This window comes from Cryptomeria japonica, unplaced genomic scaffold (assembly GCF_030272615.1).
Source record: "Cryptomeria japonica unplaced genomic scaffold, Sugi_1.0 HiC_scaffold_251, whole genome shotgun sequence".
Classification (NCBI taxonomy): Eukaryota; Viridiplantae; Streptophyta; class Pinopsida; order Cupressales; family Cupressaceae; genus Cryptomeria; species Cryptomeria japonica.
Window position 1 is genome coordinate 59,356 of NW_026729073.1, and position 5,645 is coordinate 65,000.

Consider the following 5,645-nt stretch of genomic DNA (forward strand, 5'->3'; position numbering starts at 1 on the left):
AGTTGGGGTCGATGTCCTGGTCAGAGGTGCAAACTACACAGGTGTGGGAATCGGACAAATAGCTTATATAGGGGAGGTGTATGCTTCGATGGGTCGACTCCCTGGGTTGAGCGCACCGCGCCAACCTCAAAGACCCTACAGTATGGATGAAGTCGGAAGTTGGGTCCGATGACCGATTCGATACGTAGGCATATTGGCGAGGTCTGAATTTGTGTCCGATGACCTGCCATGCGCAGGAAGGCGGAATTTGGGTCCGATGACCGAGTTGATGGCGTGCCATGCGCAGAAAGGCGGAATTTGGGTCCGATGACCGAGTTGATGTTGATGGCCCGCCATGCACAGGAAGGCGGAATTTGGGTCCGATGACCGATTTGAAGGCGTGCCATACGCAAAAAGGCGGAGTTTGGGTCCGATGACCGAGTTGATATTGATGGCCCGCCATGCGCAGGAAGGCGGAATTTGGGTCCGATGACCTGACATACGCATGGAGTCCGACTCGGGGGCCGATGTTCGATTCGATGACTTGCATTGTGGGTAAAGTCGGAAGTTGTGGTCTTTGACCCGATTCGATGACCAGACTTCGGCTGCTTGAGAATCGGACAAATAACTTATATAGGGGAGGTAGTGTTCTCGAGCATCCTCCCCCCGTGCCCGTTTATGTCGATTGATGCTGGTGCTCGACTGGTTGGAGCGCTCGGATGCAAAAATCTTGCACCAGGATTTATCGATTGTGATGGACACGGCAAGTCTCCTGATTGCTATGCAGGAGCTCATCGTGAATCTCTATGCGGCCTTGGTATGGACTCGACCTGCGGAATGGTTCGGCAATGGTAGTCGCTCCAACACGTCCTTGCAATGGCCACAGAGGTGATTCGACTAGAGCTCCAGTCTAGCTTTTGGGTTGCTTGGCGGACTGGTATAGCCGCGATCGAGTTCCGGCCATGAACGTTTTAGATAGCTCTTGGGCTTTCTGGGACGGAAGTCGGAAGTTTGGGCTGTTGTCCGATTTGATGACCATTCTTCGGATGTGTGAGAATCGGACAAATAACTTATATAGGGGACTGTGTTGTCTCACGCAGCCCCCTCCGTGCCCCTCTATCTCGACCGATGTTGGTGCTTGAAAGGGTTGGGATCGCTCGGATTTATAAACGTGCACCACCATTTGTCGAGTGTGAGGGACGCGGCAGGTCTCCTAAATGCTATGCGGGCGCTCTCTGAGAATCTCTATCCGGCCTCGACACAGACTAGTCTTGCTGAATGGTTTGGCACTGGTAGTCGATCCAACACGTCGTTGTTGTGGCCGCCTAGGCGATTCGATTCGAGCCCCCGTCTAGCTTTTGGGTTGCTTGGCGGATTTTGCCCTATCCGCAAGTGAGCTCGGTCCCTAAACGTTCGAGAAACCCGATTGCTATGCGCCGACTCTCTTTCTTGCGAGCCTCCATCTAGCTTTTGGGTCTCTACGGAACGGAAGTCGGAATCTGGGACCGTTGTTTGATTCGACGAGGCAGACTACGGTTGTGCGAGAATCGGACAAATAACTTATATAGGGGAGGTGTTGACTGGAGCATTCTCCCCCGTGCCCCTCTAACTCGACCAATGCTGGCGCTCGAACGGTGGTAGCGCTCGTATTTTCATTGAGCGCCAGCATTGGTCGATTTAGAGGGGCATGCGAGATTCCCGAATGCTATGCGAGGGCTCTAACGGAAATGTCTATTGGTTTCGGTATGGATGCAATTGCGAGTGGTTCGGCAAAGGTAGTCGTTCCGATGCGTCCATGTCGTGGCCAAATCGATAATTCGATTTGAGCCCTCGTATAGCATTTGGGTCTCTCGATGTGATTCCGCATTCCAGTCCCTTTGGGCACTGCTTGAGCCGCATCCCAGGGGGTTCCCTTCCCAATAATCTGCCTCGCAACCCGATTGCTATGCGGTGAGGCTCCTCGGCCGCCTCGGAACTATCTGTGTATCAGACGCATCGCGGGATAAGGGGTTGGCAACGGTAGTCGCCCCAAGCGCGTCCGATGCTTGGACCATTCCGAGGCGGCCCTGAAGCCTCTTCCGTCTAGCCGTTGGGTCCTTCTCGCCGCATCCCTCGCCTCGCACCCCGATTGCTATGCGGTGAGGCTCCTCGGCCGCCTCGGAACTATCTGTGTATCGGACGCGTCGCGGGATAAGGGGTTGTCACTGGTAGTCGCCCCAAGCGCGTCCGATGCTTGGACCATTCCGAGGCGGCCCTGAAGCCTCTTCCGTCTAGCCGTTGGGTCCTTCTCGCCGCATCCCTCGCCTCGCACCCCGATTGCTATGCGGTGAGGCTCCTCGGCCGCCTCGGAACTATCTGTGTATCGGACGCGTCGCGGGATAAGGGGTTGTCATTGGTAGTCGCCCCAAGCGCGTCCGATGCTTGGACCATTCCGAGGCGGCCCTGAAGCCTCTTCCGTCTAGCCGTTGGGTCCTTCTCGCCGCATCCCTCGCCTCGCACCCCGATTGCTATGCGGTGAGGCTCCTCGGCCGCCTCGGAACTATCTGTGTATCGGACGCGTCGCGGGATAAGGGGTTGTCACTGGTAGTCGCCCCAAGCGCGTCCGATGCTTGGACCATTCCGAGGCGGCCCTGAAGCCTCTTCCGTCTAGCCGTTGGGTCCTTCTCGCCGCATCCCTCGCCTCGCACCCCGATTGCTATGCGGTGAGGCTCCTCGGCCGCCTCGGAACTATCTGTGTATCGGACGCGTCGCGGGATAAGGGGTTGTCACTGGTAGTCGCCCCAAGCGCGTTCGATGCTTGGACCATTCCGAGGCGGCCCTGAAGCCTCTTCCGTCTAGCCGTTGGGTCCTTCTCGCCGCATCCCTCGCCTCGCACCCCGATTGCTATGCGGTGAGGCTCCTCGGCCGCCTTGGAACTATCTGTGTATCGGACGCGTCGCGGGATAAGGGGTTGTCACTGGTAGTCGCCCCAAGCGCGTCCGATGCTTGGACCATTCCGAGGCGGACCCGAAGCCTCTTCCGTCTAGCCGTTGGGTCCTTCTCGCCGCATCCTTCGCCTCGCACCCCGATTGCTATGCGGTGAGGCTCCTCGGCCGCCTCGGAACTATCTGTGTATCGGACGCGTCGCGGGATAAGGGGTTGTCACTGGTAGTCGCCCCAAGCGCGTCCGATGCTTGGACCATTCCGAGGCGGACCCGAAGCCTCTTCCGTCTAGCCGTTGGGTCCTTCTCGCCGCATCCCTCGCCTCGCACCCCGATTGCTATGCGGTGAGGCTCCTCGGCCGCCTTGGAACTATCTGTGTATCGGACGCGTCGCGGGATAAGGGGTTGTCACTGGTAGTCGCCCCAAGCGCGTCCGATGCTTGGACCATTCCGAGGCGGACCCGAAGCCTCTTCCGTCTAGCCGTTGGGTCCTTCTCGCCGCATCCCTCGCCTCGCACCCCGATTGCTATGCGGTGAGGCTCCTCGGCCGCCTTGGAACTATCTGTGTATCGGACGCGTCGCGGGATAAGGGGTTGTCACTGGTAGTCGCCCCAAGCGCGTCCGATGCTTGGACCATTCCGAGGCGGACCCGAAGCCTCTTCCGTCTAGCCGTTGGGTCCTTCTCGCCGCATCCCTCGCCTCGCACCCCGATTGCTATGCGGTGAGGCTCCTCGGCCGCCTTGGAACTATCTGTGTATCGGACGCGTCGCGGGATAAGGGGTTGTCACTGGTAGTCGCCCCAAGCGCGTCCGATGCTTGGACCATTCCGAGGCGGCCCCGAAGCCTCTTCCGTGTAGCCGTTGGGTCGTTCTCGCCGCATCCCTCGCCTCGCACCCCGATTGCTATGCGGTGAGGCTCCTCGGCCGCCTTGGAACTATCTGTGTATCGGACGCGTCGTGGGATAAGGGGTTGTCACTGGTAGTCGCCCCAAGCGCGTCCGATGCTTGGACCATTCCGAGGCGGCCCCGAAGCCTCTTCCGTGTAGCCGTTGGGTCCTTCTCGCCGCATCCCTCGCCTCGCACCCCGATTGCTATGCGGTGAGGCTCCTCGGCCGCCTTGGAACTATCTGTGTATCGGACGCGTCGCGGGATAAGGGGTTGTCACTGGTAGTCGCCCCAAGCGCGTCCGATGCTTGGACCATTCCGAGGCGGACCTGAAGCCTCTTCCCTCTAGCCGTTGGGGCTTTCTCGCCGCATCCCTCGCCTCGCACCCTGATTGCTATGCTGTGAGGCTCCTCGGCCGCCTTGGAACTATCTGTGTATCGGACGCATCGCGGGATAAGGGGTTGGCAGTGGTAGTCGCCCCAAGCGCATCCGATGCTTGGACCATTCCGAGGCGGCCCTGCAGCCTCTTCCGTCTAGCCGTTGGGGCCATCTCGCCGCATCCCCCACCTCGCACCACGATTGCTATGCGGTGAGGCTCCTTGGCCGCCTCGGAACTATCTGTGTATCGGACGCATCGCGGGATAAGGGGTTGTCACTGGTAGTCGCCCCAAGCGCGTCCGATGCTTGGACTATTCCGAGGCGGCCCTGCAGCCTCTTCCGTCTAGCCGTTGGGGCCATCTCGCTGCATCCCCCACCTCCTCGGCCGCCTCGGAACTATCTGTGTATCGGACGCATCGCGGGATAAGGGGTTGGCAGTGGTAGTCGCCCCAAGCGCGTCCGATGCTTGGACTATTCCGAGGCAGCCCTGCAGCCTCTTCCGTCTAGCCTTTGGGGCCATCTCGCCGCATCCCTCGCCTCGCACCCCGATTGCTATGCGGTGAGGCTCCTCGGCCGCCTGGGAACTATCTTCGTATCGGACGCATCGCGGGATAAGGGGTTGTCACTGGTAGTCGCCCCAAGCGCGTCCGATGCTTGGACTATTCCGAGGCGGCCCTGTGGCCTCTTCCGTCTAGCCGTTGGGGCCATCTCGCCGCATCCCCCACCTCGCACCCCGATTGCTATGCGGTGAGGCTCTTCGGCCGCCTTGGAACTATCTTCGTATCGGACGCATCGCGGGATAAGGGGTTGTCACTGGTAGTGGCCCCAAGCGCGTCCGATGCTTGGACTATTCCGAGGCGGCCCTGCAGCCTCTTCCGTCTAGCCGTTGGGGCCATCTCGCCGCATCCCCCACCTCGCACCCCGATTGCTATGCGGTGAGGCTCCTCGGCCGCCTTGGAACTATCTTCGTATCGGACGCATCGCGGGATAAGGGGTTGTCACTGGTAGTCGCCCCAAGCGCGTCCGATGCTTGGACTATTCCGACGCGGCCCTGTGGCCTCTTCCGTCTAGCCGTTGGGGCCATCTCGCCGCATCCCCCACCTCGCACCCCGATTGCTATGCGGTGAGGCTCCTCGGCCGCCTTGGAACCATCTTCGTATCGGACGCATCGCGGGATAGGGGGCTGTCACTGGTAGTCGCCCCAAGCGTGTCCGATGCTTGGACCATTCCTAGGCGGCCCTGAAGCCTCTTCCGTCTAGCCGTTGGGGCCTTCCCGCCCCATCCCTCGCCTCGCACCCCCGATTGCTATGCGGTGAGGCTCCTCGGCCGCCTTGGAACCATCTGTGTATCGGACGCATCGCGGGATAAGGGGTTGGCACTGGCAGTCGCCCCAAGCGCGTCCGATGCTTGGACCATTCCGAGGTGGCCCTGAAGCCTCTTCCGTCTAGCCGTTGGGGCCTTCCCGCCCCATCCCTCGCCTCGC